The sequence below is a fragment of the Apodemus sylvaticus genome, chromosome 14, assembly GCF_947179515.1.
Source record: "Apodemus sylvaticus chromosome 14, mApoSyl1.1, whole genome shotgun sequence".
In the NCBI taxonomy this organism is placed as follows: Eukaryota; Metazoa; Chordata; class Mammalia; order Rodentia; family Muridae; genus Apodemus; species Apodemus sylvaticus.
The window spans coordinates 63,502,024-63,528,614 of record NC_067485.1 but is presented as its reverse complement, the minus strand read 5'-3'; the positions used below and the strand labels follow the sequence as shown (position 1 = coordinate 63,528,614).

General features: G+C 45.4%; 1 long non-coding RNA gene across 1 annotated transcript; it reads right to left on the bottom strand.

Annotated features, from left to right (window-relative positions):
* Positions 1–15,031: 15,031 nt before the first annotated feature.
* On the bottom strand, positions 15,032–17,559 carry LOC127665082 (uncharacterized). Its single transcript, XR_007973314.1, has 2 exons — positions 17,235–17,559; positions 15,032–17,115 (listed from the first exon to the last, which is right to left on the bottom strand). It is a non-coding gene; the product is annotated as an uncharacterized LOC127665082 (long non-coding RNA).
* Between the last annotated feature and the right edge of the window lie 9,032 nt (positions 17,560–26,591).

Here is a 26,591-nt window from a genome sequence, read left to right as displayed (position 1 = left end):
CAGTTATATGCCTCCCTCCCTCGCTTGGTGTTGAAAAACAGAACTTATCTCCTTGAGTTGACTAAGTCCCCATTATTGCTGAAAAAGAAGGGCGAGGCACACAGCTGCAAAAGATCGACTCTGTGCGTATGCTTAACGTTGTTGTTGCTGCAACAAAACACTCCCATCCAAAGCACCTTAAGAGAACAGAGTTTATTTGAGTTATGGCTCCAGACGGATAAGAGTCCACAATGGCGGGGAAGAGAGAACACAGCGAGAGAGCAGGAAACGGCCCGATCACGGTTTCACCCACAGAGGAAACAGAGAAAAGAGGAAAGAGGGTGAGGCCACGAAGCCTTCTTCCTGTAAGATTCCACATCCTAAAGTTCCCATGACCCCACCCCCACCCCGCTCCGAAACAGCACCACCAACTGGAAAGTGGATGTTCAAATGCACCACAAGACTGTGCGGACATTTCTCATCCAAACTGCCCACTGGGCTTCATGCAAGCGTGAGAACTCATCGATTGACAGGATGAAGGCTGAGGAGTGAGTCAAGGTCAAGGGTACTTGCCTAGCTTGCATTAGCTTACTCTGGGTTAGATCCCCAGGACTGCAACTAATCAGGATAAGAGATGCTTATGCATTTGTGTGGCAAGGTGACAAGGAGTGACAACTGCGCAAAACACTATGATAGGTGATAGTGAAGGAGATCTAATCTCTGGCCTTGGGGGATTTACACTTAACATAAAGAAACTCGCAAATGAGACTTTGTGTGGTATAATAATAAGTCTATACCAAAAAGAAAGACAGTGCTATGGAAACAGAGATAGACAGACAGACAGACAGACAGACACAGAGAATCAAGTCTAAAGTGAGTGTAAAAATGAATTCTCAAAATATATTAAGCAGGAGTTTTGTCTCAGGCAGATTAAACCATCCCCATGTCAGTGAGTTAACACAATAAATTCCCTTTCTTTCTTTTTTCCCTTTAGTTCTCTTAGCTTTCTCAGTGCTGCCCTGCAAAAGTCTCTTAGATCCAGGCTGCTCTATCCTTTCTTACAGCATCAAGCTACCCTGGAGTTATCCAACTAGTTTGTGGGGCATGGGGCAGGAAATGGTGGTAGGTATGTCTTATCAACATACTTAACAAACTGGCTGTGGAAGTAACACACACAACTTTCATTGATATTTCATTCATAAGGATTAGCCACTTTGACTCCATCCCAGACAAGCGGATGTAGGCTTGTAGGTTAAAGAAGAAAATGGAACAATTTGGTAAATACATAACATTTACTCTACTACATTGAAGAAATGAAATCCAAGAGGAGTGTTGAGGTTTGGTTTCTGCTATATGCTGTGACGTTAAGTGCAGGGGCCCCCAAGACTGGCTGTCTCAGAGATAAGAGAGTCCACACATAGACCCAAGTGAAGCTATGTGACCTTGCCCCCAAGTTATTTTTGATGGTAAATAAAGATGCCTACAGCCTAAGGATGGGCAGAACTGAGATAGGTGAGGCTTGGTGTTTCTAACCTAGAGGTGAGAGGAGGATCATGAAGGGGAGGAGAAGGCAAATGGGGAAAGGAGACGCAGTCATGGGTTAGGTGAGCCACCAAATACTGGCCACGTGGGTTGGCTATTTGGAGTTAAAAGGAGGAAGAAGAAGCACAAATTATCTAATGGGATTATAGGCTGAGAAACAGACATGACAGCACAGAGGGCAGGTATCTGCCCAGCTCTTGTGCTGATTAAGGCTTGTTATAAATATAAAGGTTGTGTGTGCCTTTTATCTGGGGACTAAATGGTCAAAGGTGGGGTAGAAACCCAGGATTGGAATTCGAGTTTTCCACAGCAGTGAGGAGGCTGAATAAGGAAGGGGAAGGCAGAGAGCCAGAGGGGAGCTATCAGATTTTTTTTCCCTTGTCCTGGGGTAGACTGTGTGCATATAAGCACATTCTTTACCACAAAGCTACACTCTCTACCCCAAAGCTTTTGATTTTGTTTTTCCTATTGATGTTTGTTTGTTTGTTTGTTTGTTTGAGATAAGGTCTTGCTATGTAGTCCTAGCTGGCTTGTGCAGTGGGTAGTTTTGGTTGCCCTCTTTGTGTTTCCGACTGGTCTCACACGAGCAGTGGTCCAGGAGCTATCTTAGATCCTTGAATAGAAAACACACACACACACACATACACACACATACACACACACACACACACACACACACACATACACACACACACATACACACACACATACACACACACACATACACACACACATACACACACACGCGCGCGCGCATACACACGCGCACACACACACACACATACACACACACATACACACACACATACACACACACATACACACATACACACACATACACACATACACACACACACATACACACATACACACATACACACACACACACACACACACACACACACACGTGTTCGCAGCTAACTCAATGACTGGGCACACCTAATCCTTCCCCCACCACCCCAGGCCCAGTCGGGGAGGCAGCCTGAAACCACTTACCTGAAATTCCACATTGCTGGTTGGCTTTTCTCCTGCTGCTACTGCCTTCCCTTCTCTCCTCCATCCTCTCTCTCTGTGTGACACACCTGGGCCACTCCCAGCATCCCGTCCTGTGCTTAGCCATTGGCTACTGGCATCTTTATTGATAGACCAAAATCCAACTGGGGGCACGGACCTTCAGCACCAGCAAGCACAGATCTCTCGATCAAAGCATCAGATCCACTCCTCTACAGGCTTGGAAATCACTATCTAGACTAGGCTGACTTTGAACTCATAGAGCTCCACCTCTGCTGAAATGAAAGGTTTGCATCATCAATCCTGGCCAAAGCACACCACACAGAAGTTCAAGAGGTAAAAACTCTTTGTGGGAAAGGTCTGAGGTGGATGATGTCTACGGAAGGTGTAATAGCTCATGAGACTAAAAAGAGAGATTAGAGATTTAGTTAGCAGAGTGTGTGCCTAGCAGGCATGAAGCTCTGGTTCCGTTTCCAGCACCACAGAAGTGGGCATAAGAATACACGTCTGTACTACAAGAATAGGAAAGGTATGGGGCCTGGAAATGGCCCAGCGGTTAAGAGCACTGACTGCTCTTCTGAAGGTCCTGAGTTCAAATCCCAGCAACCACATGGTGGCTCACAACCATCTGTAGCAAGATCTGACTCACTCTTCTGGAGTGTCTGAAGACAGCTACAGTGTATTGCATATAATAAATAAATAAATATAAAAAATAGGGAAGGTACATGTGAGAGGATCAGCAATTCAAGGTCAACCTCAGTCTCATAACAAGTTCAAGGCCAACATGAGCTCAAGGAGAGGTGAGGAAGGCCCTCACAGCAGAACCTGCAGTTCATGCACTATACAAATCAAGGCAGACTTTAGCACTAAGAGCAGTGGATATAGAGTGTAGAGAGAATCTCTCATAAGCATCACCTGTCAATAGAAAAAGAAAAAGCTCATGAGGCAGGAGATAGGAGATAGGAGGTAGAATAGGAACAGGGATAGGGAGAATTCTAGGAAATAGTGAGAGGCGAGAGAGATTTGCCCTGGACCACTGAGGAGACAGACATAAAGCAGCAGGTAGCTGAGCTCAGAAGAGAATAAAGGGGAGATCCACCCCAAGAACTCTGAGAGACGAGGAGAGGAAACCGGCCATGTAGCTGAACCCAGATTAAAATAAAAGGGGTAATAAGTCAACAGCAAGTCAGAGAGCAAACCAAAGTTTATGGCCAAGGCATTTATTAATCAATAATCAGTCTCAGGTCATCATTCCAGGAGCAAGGGCTGGAAAGAAAAACTGGATTTATTTTTACAGTGAGGACTATTCATGGGTTCCAAACAAGGGGATGAGATGAGATGCTCATATCTGTGCCTCTGAAAGATCATTCTGGCTGCGTTGTGGAGAACAGCCTGGAAGAAGGGAAGACCAAAAGGAGACAAGCCAATTTGGAAGTTGTTGCAATAATCTAGAAAAGAATTGCTGTGTGAAGGCTGTTGCTATGGGTAGGCAGAGCAGAGGGCTTTCAGGAAGAATCAGAATTGCCAGGTATAGTGACACTCAACTGTCATTTCATCATTCAGAAATGCAGGTTCAGCCTGAGCAACAGATACACACACACACACACACACACATTTCAAACAACAGAGAGTTGAGAGTGTAGTTCACTAGTAAGAGTTCACCTAGCATGTATGAGGCTCTGGGTTGGTTCTGAGAGAGAGAGAGAGAGAGAGAGAGAGAGAGAGAGAGAGAGAGAGAGAACCAGTCTCAGGATCGATCGAACAAGGAATAAAGAGGTGAGGGTGAGAGAGAGGGTAGTGATGGTACCAGTCATCGAGAGAGAAATATAAAAAGAAAGAGCAATTTTAAGGGAGAAGTATGATCTGCTGTGGAACTGCCAAGTGAAGCCAGAAGGAGTTTGAAAAACTGGGCCTAAAGACAGCTCTTCCCTGGAGAGAAAAGACGTGAGAGTACAGAGAGGATTCTGGAGCCTGGAACTGTGGGAGAGCGTGAAGAGCAAGCATGGAAGCAGCGATGTTCGGGTGCCTCGCTGCCATCTCTCCAGCTAAGGGAGGCCTAATTTGTAGCATTTGCTGGTGTCTGTGGTATAAACACCCGCACCCGTTTCAAGCTACCAACTTGTCATCACTAAATGCGGAGTTGCGAAGAGACGTACCCATTTGGTTCTCATGAGCTTCTGTGAGCTGGGTGCAGTACACCACGGAATACAAGAAAGCTTCAAATACGACTCTACCCTCCGGCAGTCCTTAAAGAAAAGACAGAACAAAAGAAGTGAAAGAAGACTCCGACATAGGAACTGTAGAAAGAAAGGATATGAGAGGTTTGGTAGATGGCTCAGTGGGTAAAGAAGGTTGGTGTGAAAGCAAGAGGACCCAGGTTCAAATCTCCAGCAGCCAGCTAAAGGCACTGGGGATAAAGATACACATACCACAGAGCTTCCTGGATAAAGAGACAGACAGACAGACAGCTGAAACAGCTGAGCCTCAAGTTCAGTAAAAGAATCTATCTGAGAGAGAGAGAGAGAGAGAGAGAGAGAGAGAGAGAGAGAGAACAACAGAGGAAGACAAACAATATCCTCTATATATATGTATATTCACAGACCAATATACCACATACACATGTGCACACAAAACACCACACACACACACACACACACACAAGGTGGAGCAGAGGAAGGATATAAAGAAAGAAGTGTTCGATTCTTCTCTTTCCTCCACAGATAAAATGTATTTTAAAGGGTGTATTTAGTACCTAAGAGGTCATTCACATCCTTGACCGGATCCATCTCCATGAGATGGTAAGAATACATGATGTGGGATATCAGGAGTAGATTTAAATGTGAAATCCTATGTTGAAAACTCCGGGTGTTTTCACTAGGAGACTAGGAGACCTGACTTCTATTTCCCAATAGAAACTCAATTGTCTGAAGTACCTTTATTTAGTGTATTATTTATATACTTATTCACTTATTGTGTGCACCGTGGCACATGTATGGAGGTTAGAGGACATGCGGAAGTCTCTTCTCTCCTTCCACATGTGGGTCCCAGGGATTGAACTCTGGTAGAGAGGTTTGGCAGTAAGCACTTTCGTCCGCTAAGCCATCTCACTGGCCCAAATCATGTCAGTTTACAGCACTGGCATACCAACCACTGTCCTTTTTACCTTCTCCCCCGTGTACACATAAATGCATGACTTCTGTTCTTATGGGATACCTCTTCCCTAGAAGCCAAGGAGAAGAACATGAGTTGAGTTCTCAATTATGCTTTGTCAACTCAGTTAACTACAGGCCCCAGAATGCCCTTCCTTCTATGTTTCCCATTAGAATTTATTTAAAAAAAAAAAGATATCGACAGGAATCTGAAAGGTAGACACAAAACAGCAGTAATTACCATCAGTGGTCTACAGTCAGACATGGAGGACCCTCTCAGGAGCTTGGAGGCCCAGCCCATCAACATTGCCCTTCACACTGCATCCAGAGCCTCAGCCATCAGCCCTCCAATTAACAGATACAGGCAAGCCACCGGGAGCCACAGAGAAGCACCACAGAGGCAACTGCATCCGAAACACCTTTCAGGGATATCTTCCTTTGGAATTCCCCTGCAGGTTCCGAATGGTGCACAGTATCAAGGATTTCTCAGTAGCAGCACCTAGTCCACCCGTTCCAGCGCCTCAGAGAGACTGGATGGACAGCGTATCTCCTTTGAATCTTCCTGCCATGCCTTCAATTCTCTGTTTTTGATAATGTATGCTTAACATCTTTAGTTTCTCATTTCCCCAAGGCTTCTGAAGACTCTGCTTCCCTTACTGATCCGCTGGTCCTGGTTGTAAAGCACCAATCAGAACAAAATCCAAAATGCACGAGCTTGGTTTGTGGATTAGAGAGAACCTGGAAAAACAGCAAGGTCACTATTAGTAAAAGGAAAAGAAAAAAAGAAAGAAAGAAAAGAAGGGGGGGGGGTGGTACATGCCTTTAATCCAAGCCTTGGGAGGCAGTAGCAGGCAGATGATTAAATTCACGTCCACCCTGGTCTACAGAGTTCCAGGATGGCCAGAGCTACCCAATGAAACTCTGTCTCAGAACAAAGCAAAATAAAACAAAACAAAATGATCTCTGTAAGTTCGTGACCATCCTGGTCTACACAGTGAGTTCCAGGACAACCAGAGCTACATTGTAAGACCCTGTCTCAAAACCCAAAACCCAAACAAAATTTAAAAAGTAAAAGTAAATTATAAAGAAAAAAGTAAAATTAGCAAAGGCCAAAGGCCAGAAAGTGAAAGTCTTACTGAAATCTGAAAATGAGAGTTCGCCTTCTACAGCTCAGAGATGGGTGGGGAAATGTCCGTGACAACAATGTGGAGAACAGTGAACACATCTAATGAACGCTTAGACTGCACTACAGTGACTTCCAAGTAAGATACTGAAAGCAAGAAGGGCATGTTGATGAAGGTCTGACATCTCCGCTATTTGGGAGACTGAGGCAGAACCTACCTGGGATACACAAAAGAGTTTAAACCCAGTTTCTTCTCTGTTGCTGTGATAAAAGACCATGACTAAAAGCAACTTGAGAAGTCAGGGTTTTTCATCCTACAGCCTGTAGTCCATCACAAAGGGAAGTCAGCACGGAGACTCAGGGCAGAGCCGTGGTGGCAGGAACAAAAGCAGAGGCTGTGAGGAATGCTCATCACTGGCTTGCTTAGTTTGCCTTCCTCTATGCCTGCCCAGACAAAAAAACAAAAAAGCAAACAAACAAAAACCTAACTAGGCAACTTAGGTTGGCCCTGTATCAAAATAAAAATTAAAAATTTAAGCTAGTGTTTGCCTAGTATCCACAAGGCCCTGATGTCACTTCCCAGTCACTGACAGGAACACACACACACACACACATGCACGCACACACATGCACAGGCAAATACTTGAAAGCATCCTTTGGCTAGTCTATGTGAAGTGATAAGCACTAAGAGAAAGACTGAAGAAGGAACCATAATTATCAAGTAGAGCTTAGAGGAACCTGTTAGACAGGAAGAGTCAGTTCAAGAGATCAATCTTAGAACACCTTGAGAACAGTCTACCTTTGAAAGTTGCTGACCTCGATTTTAAGCGTTCTCAGAAGTCTGTGTAGCTAGGCACAGGGGTCTATGCCTGTAATCTAAGCACTTGGGAAGTAAAGGCAGGAAAACCATAGTGAAATCAACACAGTGAGCTCCGGCCCTACTAGGATTATACAACAAGACTGTTAACAAAGAAAAAAAAAGACAAGAAAGAAAACAGAGCATCTAAGATAATGCATAGGAAGTTATCTCAATGTACTATCTCCACAGCCTATAATTATTTCAAAAGCTGGGATCATGAGATGACTCAGCAGGTGAGAGCGTGCCTCCAAGCCTCAGACCCCAGTTCTACCCACAGAACCCACACAGAGGAGGGAGAGAACTGCCTCTTTCAGGTTGTCCTCTGACCTCCATATTGCGCCATGGCACGTACACACACACACACACACACACACACACACACACAAGTAAATGAAATAAAATATTGGAAAAGAAATCGTACATAGTACACACAGTCTATATTACTTTTGCTCAAGTTCTGCCTCTTCCTCCTCTGCTTTAGACAATTAAATAAAAAATTCTAAATAAAAAACTAGCAGCCGGGCGGTGGTGGCGCACGCCTTTAATCCCAGCACTTGGGAGGCAGAGGCAGGTGGATTTCTGAGTTCGAGACCAGCCTGGTCTACAAAGTGAGTTCCAGGACAGCCAGAGCTACACAGAGAAACCCTGTCTGGAAAAAACAAACAAAACAAAACAAAGTAAAGTTTTAGCTCAGCTCTGAGGCGTGTCACTCTCATACCTGCTCTCTGGGACGCTCTGGCTTTCTCACTTCTCCGACCTCCATGGCTAACTTAGTAGGAATCACTTTTTCTCCATCTCCCTCCATACAGCTGCCAGAATTATCAGCCTGCCTGCACTGCTGGTTCTTCTCTCAAATCCTAATAAAATTGTCCTCAAGCTCAAAATTAAAAAAGAGGCAGGGGACTGGAGAGATGGCTTGGCAGTTAAAAGCACTTGCTGCTCTTGCAGAGGAAACCGGGGTTGGTTTCCAACACCAATGTGGCGGCTCACAACTGTCGGTCACTCCAATTCCAGGGACTCTGACATCTTCTGATGTCCTAGTACGCACACAGGCATGTGGTGCACGTGCACATAAAATAGTAAAGAGATAGAAGGCCCAGCCCCAGAGTCAGTAAGATGGTACCCTGGTAATGGTCCCGTGAAAGCCTTGTGGCCAGAGTTCAATCCCTGGAACCCACAGCAAGTTGGAAGGAGAGAACAGACTTGACAAAGTTGACCTCTAACCTTCATTCATATACCCTGGTGAACGCATACCCAGTAAACATATGTGTGTGTGTGTGCACGCGTGTGCGTGTGCGTGTACGTGTGTGTGTGTGTGTGTGTGTGTGTGTGTATACATTTATATATATATAAAATGAAGAGGACCCAAACTGGGTCTGCAAGAAGATCCAGATAGTGAAAGCCATTACTGCCAAGCATGGCCACCTGAGTAGCCCATGGTGGGAGGAGAGAATTAGTCCTCTGACTTCCATGTGCAAGCCATGATGCACATGTGGGTACACACACACACACACACACACACACACACACGCACACAAATAACAATAATAATAGTGATAGTAATAATAATAATTCCTGAAGATGATAATTTCATATAATATACAATTTTTCCATTATAGAAAGAGCATACTAGACTAATGTGAGGTTAATGATATAATTATTTTCCCCTTATTGCTTTTTTGCTTTGTTGTTTGCTTTGCTTTTTTTGAGGGGAATCTCTAAAAATGCAACACGACTACACTATGTAGAGAAAATGAGCTTGAACTTCTGGTGTTCCTGCCTTTACATCTCTCAGAATGCTAGGATAATAGGCAACTCTGTAATTCTAATTTTAAAACCAGAAACCATTCTCTCAGTTGGGAAGCCCAAAGCAGTAATATGGTTTAGGACCAGAAGTTTGAGCCCAGGAATTCAAGCGTTAGGTTGGGCAACATAGCCAGACTCTGACTCAAAACAAAAGGACTGGAAAGATGACTCCGCAGTTAAGAGCACTTGCTGTTTAAAGAGGACTGAGGCTTGGGTCCCAGGACTACATGATGTCCCACAACTCTCCCTAATGAGCCCCCACACCAGCTCTGGGTGACAGACACACTTGTAGTGCACACACATACTTGCAGCAAAACACGCCTATACATAAAATAAGAATGAATAAATCTTAAAAGGAAAAAAAAGGCACTCCCAGGAACTGTGAGAATGTGGCTCAGTACTAGAGTACTTACTTACTTACTTACCGGCGTGCCCTGGGTAGAAGTCTCAAGCAAAACATAACAGTCAGAGTAATAGGAGTGGTAATAGGTTCTGGTTCCTAAAACATGAAGAAAAGCAATACACAAATAAAGCCATTTAAAAATTATAAGATTATAATTTAATATAATCTTATAAACCTGATGTTTTGCAACTATAATCAGGATAGTTGCAAGCTTTAGGGCAGCCTGGCTTACATACACAGTGGGCTCAAGGTCAGCCTAGGCAGTTAACTTTGTCATAAAGTAAACAAGAGGGTTAGCATTACAGCTCAGTTATAAACCAGTTGCCTAGCATGCACAAGAACCTAGGTGCAGCCTCCAGTACAAAGGCTATAGAAAAATCTGCATGCAAGTGGTAATACACAATACATTCACACACACCACACACCACACACACACACACACACACACACACACACACACACACACACACCTGCTTTTCGCTTTCTAATTCTTTTTAATGAGCTGCTCCCTTTCCTTCTCTAGTTGGCTATGGCAATACCTGCTCAGTATTGTAGTCCGGTAGTTAACTGGGTTTCCCACTTGCCAGCTAAGTCCCCTGAGACATGGCATCAAAGACAGTGTTCCTGCAGTTGCCCATGGCACCTCCCCACCTCCTTCCTGGGAAGAACAAAGCAACCTTCTTTCATAGGGAAACATGGGAAGAGATGAACTATGACGATCAACTTGTGGTACAATCTATACAGCTACTTTTAGGGAGTCAGACAAGCCTTTACTGTTATGAAAAATTTTGGAATTTTGGTCTCTTTTAAAAACACGGAGATATTGTAAGAAAGTGCTCCTGTTTTAATCCTAGGTGTGGGATATGAGGCTGCCTCAGATTTCCCACAGTAGCTGACTATGATTTGCCTTGTGCTCTAGCAGAGGTGTGGTTTTGCTGCAGATAGTTTTTGTGATTGCATGACTTCTGGGAACTTTTCAGAGAGTATATAGATCCTAAGGCCCCAAGAGACAGGGTGGGTAGTTATTACTTGTTTCCAGGGGTTGGTTGAGATTTGTTAGTAGCCATGATCAAAGGAAAAACAAAAGGAAAGAAATTAGATTCAGGGATTTTCCTAATTCTTCTCTTTCCTCCATCCTTCCTTCTCTCCTACCTAGTGTTAGGGAGTAAAATGGAGGGGGGGTCTATAAAGAGTGCGAAAAAGAAGCCGGGCTGTGGTGGCACATGCCTGTAATCCCAGCACTCTAGGAGGCAGAGGCAGGTGGATTTCTGAGTTCAAGGCCAGCCTGGTCTACAGAGTGAGGTCCAGGACAGCTAGAGCTATACAGAGAAACCCTGTCTCAGAAAAAAAAACCAAATCTGAAAAACCAAAATAAAAGAGTGGGAAAAAGAACCCACAAAGTAGTAACTACTAGCTACGTTTGACTTTGTTTTTTCTCTTTTATTTTTATTGATAGTCATCAGTGGGGTTGTTTTCTCTTTGTCTTTTTTTTTTTTTTTTTTTTTTTTTTTGGAGGGCAGGGTGTTGAGACAAGCTCTGGTTGCTTTAGACTTGCCTTGTAGACCAGGTTGACCTCAAACTCAAGTTGTCTGCCTGCCTCCGCCTCTGCCTCCGCCTCCGCCTCCTGAGTGTTTGATTAAAGATGTGTGCCACCATCCCCGGCTATGCATGAGTGTTCTGTCTGCGTGTGTATCTATGTACCACTTCCATGGCTGCTGCTCTTTATTGGGCCCTGTCTTTCAATAAAACAGTTGTCATTGATGTTGTTACTCAGTAATTTTTTTTCTGGAGCCATTTTGTATCTGTATAAACAACAATAATAGTAAAAGGAAGACTTGGACCTAAAAAGATGGCTCATCAGTGACGCCATCTTACCTGGCTGCTCTTCCAGAGAACCCAGATTCAATTCTCAGCACCCACACGGTGCCTCACAACCATCTGTAGCTCTAGTTCAGGTGATCCCAAGCCCTCTTCTGACCCTACAATTACTGCACACACATGGTACATAGATATACACTTAGGCACACGTAGGAATGTAAAAAAAAAAAAGTTTTAATGTATTCTGAGGAGTGTTTCTCAATTTTCAAATAGAAAAAAAAAGAAGAAAGAAAGAAAGAAAGAAAGAAAGAAAGAAAGAAAGAAAGAAAGAAAGGAAATGCAAACTGTTTTCTTCACCTAGCTTTAACAATTTATCACAAAATAGGCTAAATTTGGGTCCTGAATTACAAATTTATTGAAAAAGCCATACATTTTTCCTCTTACTGAAAATACTGGCATCTGCTATTGTAAAAGAAGTTAAAAATCTAATGCAGGGCTGGGCGGTGGTGGCACACGCCTGTAATCCCAGCACTCTGGGAGGCAGAGGCAGGCAGATTTCTGAGTTCAAGGCCAGCCTGGTCTACAGAGTGAATTCCAGGACAACCAGGGCTACACAGAGAAACCCTGTCTCGAAAAACAAACAAACAAACAAAAACAAACAAAAAAAAAAAAGAAAAAGCAAGTTTACGAATGTTCTGCTCAAAAGAAAAGGAAATAAATTCGAATGAAAAATTGAAGAGAACTTAAAATGGTGTCACTTTCCTAGTGAGTCAAATATTATTTCTCATTAGTAATTTTGATATTTTCATAATATGCATTTCATGAAAGCTATCAATTGGGTTTTTTTTTTTTTTGCTTTTTTGTTTTTGTTTTTGTTTTTGTTTTTTTTCCGAGACAGGGTTTCTCTGTATAGCCCTGGCTGTCCTGAAACTCACTCTGTAGACCAGGCTGGCCTCAAACTCAGAAATCTGCCTGCCTCTGCCTCCCAGAGTGCTGGGATTACAGGTGTGTGCCACCACCGACCGGCTAAATATTTTCATAATAGGCATAAACCAAGGCTCCTAATTAATGTATTTTATTCATGAAAAATATACTCAGTTCATAAGCCTGTAAAAAATATGAGCTTTTTCTCCCTTTGTATAGCCTAGGCTGGCCTCAAATTCACTGTCACCTTTGCCTCCACCTCCAGGTGGGACACTGGGGATGGCAAGTCTCCATCACCATGCTTCTGTACAGTGCTGGCACCGACCCCAGAGTCCCTGGGTGGCAGACGGGCTCTCTACCAAGCGAGCTACATCTCCAGCCCTAACCCATGAGCCTTTAGGCCGCATGCTCTGTTTTTCATTTCTTTTAATATATTGGGCATACTTACTCACCTAAGAGCAAACTGTTTCGCTTCCTCTCTCTCTCTCTCTCTTGAAGCTATTGTTTAGGTTTTTTGTTTATCTAGTCATATACTAACTTTTAAGCTTTTAGATAGTATATCTGTCTGATATATTACTTCTTCCAGGGCTTTCCCTAGAGAGAACTATAAATCTACAATGAGAAGGAAGGAGAAATACAGGTGAGAAAAAAAAATGCTAAGGAAAGAGTCCCTGTGAAAGAGAGTACACAACAGAATATTTGATATTCTAAGTTATTCCAAATCTCGTGCCGCCCTCTAAGTGGTCCTTCAGTAAGGCTTTACCCACACAGATGACCTTAATTAAACTTGGTCCCGATTTATGAAGAGTATCAAATTAAGAAACTTTAATTTAAAAAACAATCCGACCTCCCCGGATGGTCTCCCAGAGCGCACCCAGCATTATTTAAGACGTTATTGTTGCAGCTAGTTGGAGAGCTCGCAGTCACAGCGCCAGCCAGGTCTCCAAGAGTTCTGTGACTGATGCCTAATGGAACCAATTTTCACTCTGGCAGAACAAATTCAAGTTCAATACTAACTTGAATTCGTCGCCTTCGGATGCTAGGAATCAGATCTTTGGAGAGGAAATTGTATCAACGCCTGTGCCTATTAAGTGATATTCCATTTATTTCATCTAAATAGCTAGCAGGAACAATTGATGGGAGCAAAATCTAAAACAGAAAACAAATCTTTTTTAATTATGGAATCTGCTCTATTCTTTTTTTTTTTTTTTTAGCCTCCTTTCTTGTGTCTCCTTCAGGGCATCCGTCTGCTGCAAACTCCCCACCTCAACTGTGGACCACTGATCTTTCTTAAGCAAGAGCAAGCGCCCCCGCGCCTTGACTCACCTACACTAACAAGCATATTACAGTCACAGGCCATTGACTGCCACTCACATTTTTATTACCCCGAGTTTGATGAACATTGATACACTTGCGTGTCTCCCTCTGCACCGGAAAGAAAAGTAATAATTTAGATAGAATTCTAAAAGTTAGCATGTTTTGTCAATAGCTCCATTGTTCCTTGGGTTCATTCATCACAGCTTGCCTGCCATTGAAATCCTTCCTCCCTGACATTATTAAAGCCAGTCATTATTAAAGTCATTTCAAAAGAGATGCATGGGCCACTTCTAAGATATTGTCAAGCTGGAATTACATTTTTGGTACTTTATAGTGTATTGTATTTTCAAGCGTCTGAGGCAAATATAATATTCTTGCATATTTCCTCTGATAGAATCTCATGTAGACAAAGAAGAGATAGGGAAAGTGATGCTTATCGTATGACTTTGGCATCGTCCCTTCTGATAAACTAGGATGCCCTGAGAAAGCCAACATTGGTTTTCCTGTTATGGAACAAATGAAAGGACCTGAGCCGGAGTTCTTTGAGCAGATGTCTCATCTTTGTGAAAAGGACAAAAAAGATCTTTGGAGAGAAAGCACTTAATTGTATCTGTATTCGTCCAGTTTCACTAAAATGTTTCTTGGAGAAATAATTTTATAAATAATCACATTGTTCTCAAGACCTCTTAATGCATTCTCGAATTTTGTCCATCACTAGCCCTACCCCCACAAGCAAAAAATTAAATTTAATTAAAACGTCCTAAAAGGCCCAAGACACAAAAACTGCATAGTTTCTAATTTTCCAAGCCTTTTTTCCTCCTGTGGGCATTACTTAAGTAATTTAAACCAGATAGTTTTAAATTGTTGGTGGGATAGAGCAAAGTGGATAAGCCTACCCTTCTGGATACACACACTGGCTAGTCATTCTCAATTACTATGATGTAACTTTACCAAAACATGACTACACATGGGGAAGCCATTCTTCTGAACATTTGGAACCACTGTGACATACCTTTCTATATCTTTTGATACTTTGATACAAAAACATGGCTTTGAACAGTTCAATAATGTTGTTTCCCTTTTAATTGCAAAGAAATTAATTCAGAGCAAAGAAGGTCATTTTATTTGTTAACAGACGATCTTTAATAAAGTGCATACAGGCAGAAAGAAGGTAGGTCTCCAACTTGAGTGAAAATCGAAACACAGGTCTAGAAGACAAATCAGGTAAGCTTATGTACTGGTCTGTGCGCCCTCACACGTGGGAAAGCAAATACGGAGTCATGGCCGGAGTCACAAAAGCATAAGTTATCTCGTTTAATTTTTTTTAAAAAAAAATCTCTTGTCCTAGAAATAGACCCAAGTACTATAAAGTTCTATACACATTTTCTGTTAATGAAGTTTCTACCCCAATTTTGCTTTGCATCAAAATTAGTTGAGCTTCTCACAGGGGCTGAGAAAGACTTCATTCAACCCCACAACAGCTTTCAAAATGAATTAATGAGCAGTACGTCTCAATTGTACAAACGTTTTACAAGACTTTCTGCCCCTCCAAAATTTTGGAGTTTTAAAGTGTTCTAGGTTTCAAAGAACTCCTTCTTCCCCCACCCCCACCCCAGCACAATTTCACCGAGTAATTTATCTGAGTTTTACTTATTAAATAAAGGTCATCCTCCAGGCTTTCGTTTGTCTGCCTTCCCTTTCTATCACCACTAGCACATATCTGGGTGGTGGGGGAGAGTTCCTAAACAGGACCTTTACACGAGGAACGTGGGAATAAGGGATCCACTATCCTGAGCTTGCCCACTTGACCCTCGGCTTTCCCCATCCGTCCTACTGTCTTCCTTCCTCTGCCTGTTCTTCCAGGAGCCTGAGCACCTCAGGTCCGTACACAGTAAACTGAGTTTTGTTAGAGACTTTAGTGGGTTCTCCCATGGAAAGCACTGAGGAGCATTCGTGAGTGTGTGCGTGTTTCTTCTGGTTTGCTAACCCAATCCCCTACCCTTTCGGCAGATCCACCGACCGAGCAGGCGCTCTCTCAAGGAATGCTGACACCCAAATGTCGCACACTGCCCTCCAGTCACAGCAGGGGGGGGGGGGAACACTGGATGGGGCTTGCCTGAAGCACGTGGCCTCCGGTGACTCGCCGGGCTCCCTATGTGCCCGTGTCTCCCCTGCAATCCAAAGTGCAGATCATTTCCACTCTTTACCAGTAGGACAGCTTTTTCGTTGAAAAGTGGGGGGAGGAGAGGCACGGCAAGAAAAAAAGAAAAGGAAGTGTGCTCGCATGTTGATTTGTTTTTTCTCCCCCTCCATGTGCTTCCAAATTAAAAAGTGGCCTCTTAGGCGACAGGCCTGCGGTTTTCACAGTGTAAAACGGATTAGTGGGCAAGCTCCTGCCCTTCTCGACTTTCGCTTGCGGTTTGCAACCCCCAGGGCGGGTCTGACCCGGAGGCACCTGCCCAGGCGAGCTTTGCCCGCAGCTGCCTAGCGCGTGCTAGGTTTCTCCGGCGCCAACACCCACCCCAGGGACCATCGGCCTCCCACCCGCGGGGCGGATCCCAGGCCCGGTGCCCAGGGGGAGGGGAGTTCCCACGGTGTGGATGATCCGCACACTCTAAGCCAGCAGCCCTGTGCGCTCCAGTCCGGGCTCTCCTCCGCCGCTCCCGGGTCATGGGTGTGCCGGAGTCCAGGGACCTTCTGCAGCCCCAGGCTCCCAGGTGCCGACCGAGAAGGACTAGACTGAGACCGCGCGGAACCCTGCTTGCTCATTTCATGGGGTTTCCTCCAAGAAGCTGGTGCTCCTGGAGGACACTTGCAAGAGTTCTCATGTTTATCAGTCGGCTCAAGAAAGGGAAGGGGGAAGAAAAGTAAATAAAACATAGGATAACTCCGAGCAGAGGTCTCTGAAGATACAAGACGTGGATCCTACACAGGCTGCACGCGTGGTCCAGTCCTCTATCCGTGCACCTGTCCACGAGTTTGCTGGGAGTGAGAAGATTCCGAGATCTCATCCTATGCTCACGGTCGCTTACGTTTAATAAACAAAAGTAAAGATTTGCTTTCCAGTTACAGAAACGCCTTCTGGTCTTTCCGCCCTGAAGCGGGATTTAGGCAATCCTCTTACACTGCAGGGAAATTTCAACGTGACTTGTCGATCCATAGTGGGGCATCCACAGAAGAGGTCCTGCAGATAGTAGGACCAGACAATAGCATCAGTGAGGGACAGACTCCGGGGTTCTGGACCGTCAGGCCCGTTTCGCTTGGGGTACCGTTGCGCATGAGGGTGAGGAGGGAACTACCCACCTCCACTCGCAGCCATGAGCGTGACGGAGAATCAGGCGGTTCCACCTTAAGAGTCTAGGAGCGCCAGGCTGCGGAGACGCCTGGCACCTGCAGGGGGCGCTGCTGCCTCGCGGTTCCTCCCGCGCCAGGGCACAGCGGGCTCAGCGGCTTCCAGGCCTCGGTCCCCGGAGGGGGTGGGGACCCTAGGGGAGGAAGGGCGCGAGTGCCGCTGCTAGGTAAGGAACCTGAGCCCTTCTAGATTAAAAAACAGCCTCATCGAGGCGCTAGCTGCGTGGAGCTTTCTGTCCTTCGGCCCGGAGAGGAAGTGCAAACAGGCGCCCTCCCCTGCCCCCACCGCCCGCCTTCCTGCATCCCTCCACCTCCGCTCTCCGACCCCGACCGTGCTTCCCAGACCCTTTGTTCTCCAGGTTGGAAGCGGCTGGGTGGGTTCCCCGGGGAGGAGGTGCCCCCCGCTGCACGTGGAGGGGGAAGGGATTGTCGCCGGGCTTCCGACCCGCAGTTCTCGCCCTTAGAGTCCCCCGAGCCCCACCGCCCCTTGACTCGTGCAGCTCGGTGCGGGCTTTCCCGCCTCTCTTTCCACGTCGCCGCCTCCCGGTTCTCCAGGAAGAGGAAGCGTAAAGACTGACGCCAGGGGTTAGAGAGACCACGTCTACTTCCAGGCGCTGAGAAACCCCTGGGACTCGTTTGGCCCTGAACCCACAGCGCCTGCCGCAGGTCGCAGAGGACATCCTCGGACCTTGGGCACACGGTCCCGGCAGCAAGTCCCAGCATAGCCTCTCTTCGTGTGGACCCCAGAGCCCCAGAGGGGAGAATGGGACATTGTGTGTCGCGCCCAGGAGTCTGATTGCAAACGAACGCCCTCTCCACCCCACCCTTGGCGGCGCCACCCGCATCGCCCCTCTGCCGCGCGTGACCCCAAGGGCTTGGGCGATTGTGTCTCCCTGAGTACAGTTACAATTGTATTCGGCTTAATTTCTTACTCGTTTGAAGGCGTCGCGGAGTAAAGCGAGGGGAGCAGGATGTGGGGTGGGGGAGGGGAGCTAGAGCGGGAAACTGCGGGGGAGGGGAGGGCAGTTGCACAGCAAAGGGCTACTACGGGTCCCGTGGCCGAGGTGACCAGGCAGCACTGCTCGTCCAGGATCTGGGCCCAGGAGCCGTAGCGCGGCCGAGCTCTCCCCAGCCTCGGCCCTGTGCACGGATCTCCGCAGACTGCCATCCTCGCTCCGTGCACTCCAGCACGTTTGCTCTCGGCCGGGTTGGGGGAGGGTTCCGTACCAGCAGGGTGTCTCCAAGAAGGTGCAGCCGCTGGAGTAGCAGCTCGGCCTGTGGCTGTCAGCTCCAGGCTTAGGGGAGCCCCCTCCCGCCTCTTGGCTTGACCCAGGTCCTCACTGGCTGGTCTAAAAGCGCGCTAGCACTTCTCTCCGCCGCGGGTTCCGGGGGACACACCCCGTCCCCACCCCCGAGAGCTGGCGGCCAGCTCGGTATGCCAGGCGGCCAGACGGGCGCCCTGCCAAATTCCGCGTTCCTCTCCAGGAGACGGGGAATTGCGTCCCAGGCTCGGGAAAGCCGGTAGTTCGGGCTTGGGACTGGCTTGCAAAGTCTCCCCCCCACCCCCCCAAGGCGCCAGGGACGCCTCTGCAGGTTGGATCCCTGCTCCGTATCACTTCAATTTTAATTAATCTTTTAAAACACCGCTGTCACGTCGCTTGCAGAAAATTAATCAAACTTGAATCCTTGTTGCATAGCAAGAATTTCGATCCAAGTCTTTTAAAAAGGACTTGACTTTGCAAAGTCACGTCTTTTACAGTTCCTTCATTCCCCCTTTAGCAAGGGAAATACTGCAAAAGTCAGGACATGTTTGCTTCTTTCTGCCTTTAAAATGAAACTCTGCTTATTTCTGATCTTTATTTTCCTGTCTTTGGACACAAAAAGTTAAGCGATAAATTGCCTACCTCTGTTAATTCAAAATATAATTAGTTTGAATGATTTTTTGTTTAAGAGCCCAGATAAACTAAGATAATCTTAATTTTAATGTGACACGACCCCTATTTTTCCTTGTGAATAATGAGAATAAAGAAGTCATTAATTAATACCAAGGTATCTTCATAGAAGATGGTATCTGAGACACTGAAACATCGGTTGTATTAGTAATTGATACTGTATAATTGAACATGAAGATAGTCGTCTGTTTTTAACCTCAGAGTTTATTTGGTGATTACTGAGCTCCTAATAATTAATTTTAGTCCCTTCTTGATGCAAAAAATAATTCATACAATTCCCAGTTCCCATGCAACAGAGGTTTCTTATTAAAGCCCACCCCCTCAAATTGATTGTAAAGCTATATCATGTAGCAACCTTTCTGTTCTATTATTTGTAATAAATTTGCTCTATTTTCATGTCCAATTACATTTTCTTTTGCTGTAATTTACTAAAATACAAGAATATTCCTATCTTTTTATTACTGCTTTTTGCCTTCTTACTGTAAGTTGCCTCTGCTTAATACACAATTCCTAAGACCATCAGTATTTTATGATTCTAAGATTGAAGATGAATTCCATTAAAGAATCAAAATTTTTGTAGAGTGGTTGCCACAACACCAGACTCTGATCAAACCCACAACCTGCATTAGCTCACACTTTTCTGTTATTAAAACAGACTGCAAAACACATTCCCCCTTTCCAACATGAACTGAGAAACAGCTACTGCAGTTTCCTGGGCTAAATTTAGTGTTAGCACAACTTTTGGCATTAATATAAAAATCCTCTCCAAAGTAATAAGGTCTTCCAAATAACAATGGATATTTAGACTCTAGCTGTAAAATGTCTAGTTATTTCTCGCCATGAATTTGCTAATGGCCCTGCCTTTTAACAACCGAAAGGGCTATGTTTTTCTCATATGTACAAAGTTAAGAAAGCCTTGCGATACCTCTCTCCAGACACTTGTCACCCTAAGTAAGTATGAAGTCGTTTATACCACATAAATATTCTTAGACCCTACCCTACCACATCCAAGCTTCCTGCTGAAGCACTAGTCCTGAAACTGTTGGAAAGTACTCCAGCTTCACACATTAATTTCCCCTTTACTACAATTAAAACTTTAGGTCAGTATATGCTGCCGTAATTCTCTTCTCTTGGATCTTATATTTTCCCACTATAATTTAGGCTGAAATGGGATTAAAACAGGATCTAGAGTTCTAATCTCGGTTGATGTTTTGGTGTATTCACAGTAATGAGTCCTATTCCCTGCGGTCTTGAAGCTCCCAAATGTCAATCAAGCAAACTGATTCAGAAACGCCATTGTTCGGCTCCCACGTCACTCGCCTTCCTCTCATTTTATTGAACAATACCGGAGTTCTCTGATCAGTCATTCGGAATATGAGGCATTATCTGGGGAAAATTCACAAAGTGTCTTGATCTTTCTTTGGGAGATACTGTTAAGGGGTTTCCGCAAGGCAGAGAGCTTGTTTATATTTCTGTCTTTGGACCTCACTGTGGATAGGAGAAAAAAAAAAAAAAAAGCAAGGAATACCTCCTGAAAGAAAAATCATGCCGTAAATCCATCAAAAATTAATTCGTCCAGTCGAATGTTACATTTCTATTTTCGTGTTGTAAGCGTGCTTATTTGTCATCTAAGGAAGTATCACGGGGCGGGATTGAGTTGACATGGCCCCACATCCAACCCGGCTTCACCCATCTTATAATACTGATGTGTTTACACTAGTTAACTAAGAATTTATTTGGGAACTGGGAAGAGCTAAGCTTCAGTAGGAAGCTCTCTCCTCTGCCCACTCACTCTGCCCAGAACTCACTCAGTCACAATCTTGGGTCATTGGTGCTCGGTCCCCGCCCCGAGACAATTCCCAAAGCTGAAGGCGTCTGTAGTGTTACCAGCTCCCAACAGCCTAAATTAATAATCAACTTAATTCATGGAGGACTCGAGCCTTTATCCTCAGTTCCCTAAAGGCAGCGGGGTATGAAGCCCGGCTCCTGCGATCACTTCCTTGCAGGGAGGCAGACGTGCAGGGACAGATGTCAGGGGAAAAGCGATCGATGGCGACTTTCCCCTACAGGGTTATGGACAAGGAAGCAGGAATCAACCCTCTAACTGTGGCTTCTCAGATCGGGATCCATGCAAACGCGACAGCCAGCCTCGCAGGCTCGGGCTACCGGCGCTTGCAGCACCCTTTGGCCACACGCACACGGCCCGCGCGTCTACCGCGCACACTTCCGAGCAGAGGTGACAAGTGAAGGCCGCAGAGGTGGGGACAGAAGGTGGAGCCACTCTCGGGTGGGTCGTGATCGATCAATGCACAGTAAAAGATTTCAAAAATAAAATGAAATACAATTCCAGGCTCCCCTTCGGAGAACGGAGGGAAAGCTTCCCGCGGCCTGCTTGTCCCTGCTACCCGGGGCTTCCGAGCAGCGGCGCCAGGCATGGAGATCTCGGAGGCTGGTGGCCGGACCCGGGACCCCAGGCTGCAGCCGGCTCCGCAGGACCAGCTTTAGCTAGCGGGCCGAGGGCGGCGGAGCATCTCCGGGAGCATCCGGCTCCCCCGGCACCGAGGCGCGCGCCGCACGCGCTTTTCCCTTTCTCAGCAAGCGGGGAAAGGCCTGTTCTCCCAGCGAGCTGAGAGCCGAAGGCCTGCAGGGACCGGGAGCCGGCTGGAAACCCGAGCTCCCTGCGACCGGCTCGGCGGGAAGGGGCGGGGGAGAGCCCGGCAAGCCGCCCGGGAGGCGGGCTGTGCGAATTCCAGAGGAAAAAACCCCTCTGGAAGAAGCCAAAGGCTTCCGCCCCTCCCCCGTCCCTCGGCCTTCCTTCCAGTTGCCTCCGCTCCACCCTGCTCTGCTCTCACCTGCGACCTGGCTGAGGGCTTAGCCCCTCACCCCACCCCACCCCACCCCACCCCATCCTTCAGTTCCATCCATCTCCTCCTTGACCTTTCTGAGGCCTGGGCCAGGGTAGCCAGGGTGTTGCAGAGGAAATGAAATTGTTCTGGAGATTACAGTGGGGCTTTTGGCTAGACTCCCTACCCCCCTACCCCCCTCTCTCCTCCTTCCACTTTAAGTACCAACTTGTATCTCCCGTCACAAGAATAGACAAATTTTCTCGCTTATTTGCAGTTTTGCAAAGTTCAACACACAGATCAGTGAACCTTAAGCTCCCTTGTGTGTGTGTGTGGGGGGGGGGACACGTATTGTGGAGGTTTGTCAAGAACTGTCCGCAGCGATTATGATGACAGGTGAATCCAGCAGCCCCCAGGGGGAACCTGACCTAAGCCCAAGACTTACAATAGGTTAGGGACCCAAAGACTCCTCAGACAGTTCAAGCAACAGGTACCTATACCAAGCAGGCTCTGGAGAGTTCGGTCAAGAGTGTTGGCCCTGCACTCAGTAGGTGTACCTCAGTGACCAGAGACTAAAGGCCCCCACCACGTGTCTTCCCCTGGGAGATCCCTTCTCTCCAGAGTACTCCAGAGTCCAGTAACACCAGAAATCTCAGGACTCTGCTATCTGCCTAGGCATAGTCAGGTCTGGCTTCAGCCTCAGCAGGTCCTGGTCTTGTGCATATTCTTCTTACAAGATTCAAACTAGAGAGGAAGATGGTGGAAGACGAGAAGAAGGGGAAGCAGAAAGGGTCCAGGGTACAAAAGTAAAAGACGGAATTCACACCAGTGCACAAGCTCTTTCTCACCCAAATGTCCCCCAATTCAGTCCTCCCCACATTCAGGAAGAGCTCACCGGTCTCAGTCACTACCTCCTCAAGGTCACGTCTCTGAGTGACATTTCACACCTGAACCTGGTTGAACACAACCTGAAGAGAGGAAGGAGCCCCGTAGCTTAAGAGAGATAAACAGCTTTATAGGGCATAATAGCCTCCCTGTAGCTACCCTGCTCTTCACAGAAAGCCTGGGAGATTCAAGCTGCAGGAACCTAAGTGCTCTGTCACACAACCAGTCTCAGCCTTAACCCACCATGTTCAGCCCGAATTAGATTGAAAGACATGAAGAAGCTTAGGGTTCCTTCTCCTGCCTGGTCTGTTCCATGGTGACGAGGTACTCTCACAGAAATACAGCTGGTCCTTAGGGCCATGTTTGCAAGTGAGAGCTAGTCACCACTGTGATGGATAAAAGACTGAACCACTGATGATGTAGAATTGGGGGGAGGGGAAGTATGATGGGGGGGAGCAGGGAGTCAGAGGTTTGCTTCCATCCAATTGAGAAATTCTGCTTGACTCAGACCTTCTAATAGATGTTGTGTCTGGGTTATCAAGGGGTGCTGGTGTGTGTGTGTGTGTGTGTGTGTGTGTGTGTGTGTGCATTTCCAATGCCCGGATATCACATAAAGAACTATGTAAAGAGAAAGCTTCTTACGGGGGAAAGAGAAGTGCCCCAGCATCCCCAGCACACCATCTGAGGAACTCTTCCTCATTAAAGAAATCCTTTGTATAGTGCTGCATTTCTTCCCCAGATTTGTAGCTGGGCCACACTGAAGGAGGAGGCAGCTGCAGTAGTGGCTGCTGCTACCTGCAGGCATCCAGCAGTGTGTCCCTCGCAGCAGACTTGCTGTCCCCAGTGTGTAAGGCCCGGGCTTTGCCCATTAGTCTGTGACTGAAAACAATCCCCCTGCTCCAAGCAGCCTCCACAATGACTACCCCAAATCCCTAAGCAGATTCCTGGACTTGGAGAGAGAGAACAGTACGGGGCATGAGTACCTAAATGCAAGAGTCCTATTCAATTTGGAAACCAGTCATAAAATGGTGTGTGGTAGCAGCTATCTGTGTCTATGTGTATGAGAATTTCATACTTTCCTTCCTAGAATGACACTGAGAATATTTTTCTCCGCATAACAGGAAATGTGGTTTTCACGTCTTGGTATAGCAGTCCAACCTTCCGCAAGCTGTATTGTGTATTTTCCCCCTCGATTTTTAATGAAAGAAGAACTGTACAAGGCACTGCTTTGTCCCAGAGCTGAAACAAAGACTAAACACAGGGAAAGCTCTCCAAACTGTCCTCTTCTCTGATTTGGGAGTCACCAGCCCATCAGTGTGGCTGCTATTTAAGCCTCCTTGGGACACAGCTCATCTTTCCACTGTGCAGAAGTACCATTGAGATATGACTAACCTTTAGGGTTATATCCGAAACCGGGAGTCTGGGGCTTACACTTGGATTGTCTAGGCCTCTTCTAACCTGAACAAAAAGGATTTGAAGAAAATCACATTTTTTCCCTCGCAACAAAGCATTCCTAATCACTTCAGCTTGTTGGTGAATTTTTATTCCCGTGTCCACTTGGGGTATTGAAATCGATCGCTGCAATATTTAATATATTACACTCCTAGAGTCATCGCTCTCCTAAGACCGACTGCTCTCCCTCTTGCCCTCAGCCCAGCCTGGCTCCTACCCTCCCACTCCCCAATGTCCGGGGCCCTCTGTTTATCTGTCCACAGAACGCCTTTAATTCAGCCCACCCAGGCAACTTCAGCGTGTTTATTCTGTTTTCTTCTAGTATGGACAATTCTGAAAGCTCTGGGCAGCAGCACACTTAAGGGAAAATGAGGAGCTTAGTAGATTGGAGAAAATTAACCTGCCACAAACACCCTCATTAAAGAACTGCCTACCAAGAGTTAAGAATTAATAGCAAAATGGATGGGAAAAAACCCCTTGAGTGAAGAGACCTTCAACGCCCTTTCCTGAAAGGCGCATAATTTACAGACCAAACCTAACATTGAGTTTTATTTCCCGTTCCTAGTGACCTGTCCCATAACCTTGTAATCCACTGTGGGGGTGTCTGTCTCTTTGGTGCCTTTGGTCTTTATTTATTTATTTATTTATTTTTTATGAAACCATAGGTTCTCAGATCCAAATGCTTTCTAATATATACATGTATATATGGTATATGCATATATATAATTCCATTCACATACAAATATATGTATTTGGTCAAAAATGCACTTACATTGTTTGGGGCCTTTTAATTTAGAAAGGCACTTTAAGAGACTCCTGGGTTCCCTTTGGGAATTGCTGGATGATTTGAAGAGTGCCCTTAAAAGAATTGTGTTTGGATAGGAGAGGGGGTGGGAAAGCCATGCAGAAAGAAGCAGGAAAAAACAGACCCAGGGTCTGGTGCAGATTTAGTGTTCTGATGGGGCTGTGGCTTATTTTGTATATGAAGTTCAAATTTAAGTAAAGCCCATGTCTACGGGCTGTAAGTTGCTCTTCTAATGTTTTATTGGGCAGTGTATTCTATATTGGCATTTTATATGCGTAATCTCATTTCGGTGCAGAGCTGCATACTAAATCCTGGAGCAAGCAGATGAGAATGCTGTATGGATATTACACTCAATTTCATTGGCTTCAATGAGACTTTGCACATTGCGATTTCCATTGTAATGGCTTATCTTTGGCTAGAATTTTACACATTGACATGCTATTCCTTTGGCCAGGATCCTGAATGAAGAAACCACGTCAAGGGCTCAGCCAGCCATAATGAGTCCATTCACATTATAGCAGGTAACTGGATTCAATGGTCCTAGCGGTATTTATTCAAAGGTTCCTGATTTTTTGTTTGTTTGTTTGTTTTTTTGCACTTTTTCTCTCCCTTGAAGATCACGTTTAAGACCAGTCTTGAGGTATACACTAAAGTTCAGGTCAGAGAGATGTGGGAAGTTCACAGTCAGGATGCTTCCAACTTATCTGGAAATCCTTCTGTTGTGTCAGATCTCAACCAGGTCAGACCAACAAGAGATTGATGCAAATGACAAGATTTTACAAAGCCTGCTATACCACCTGCAAAATAAGTAATACTTCCTCCCCATGTTGGTTTCACAAAATGAGTTATGTTTCCCTTGTATTTTACTATAATCTCATATTACAACTGCAAACACAGGTTGAAATGTTTAAGATAATATGAAATGCTGATAGTTTAGGGAAAGTGGACATTTCATAGATAATTTTTATCAAGAAGATGGTAAGAGTATATGACTAATTTCCTAGCTTACTTTTTAAAATCCATGATCCATTAAAAATGCAAAAGGATTTCTAAAGGATTTAAATATTTGTATTTTTTTTTCTTAAAAGCATGTGAACAGCAGAACCACTGAACAATTCTAATGTTAACCAAACTCTTCTACTTTATAAAGCAAAACAAAACAAAACAAAAACTTCCTTATGAAAAAAAAAAAGCAGTGTACTGGTCCACTTTTTAAAATCAGATAAACACTCAAGCCAGAAAGATGTACACTCTTAATTCTCAATCACATACTTTAAACTTGTTTAAGAACTCTTTTATTATTAACAGAAAAATAAAATAAAATTGGCTTTCTGAAGGCCAATTTGCCACATGATATGTAACACTTGGAACA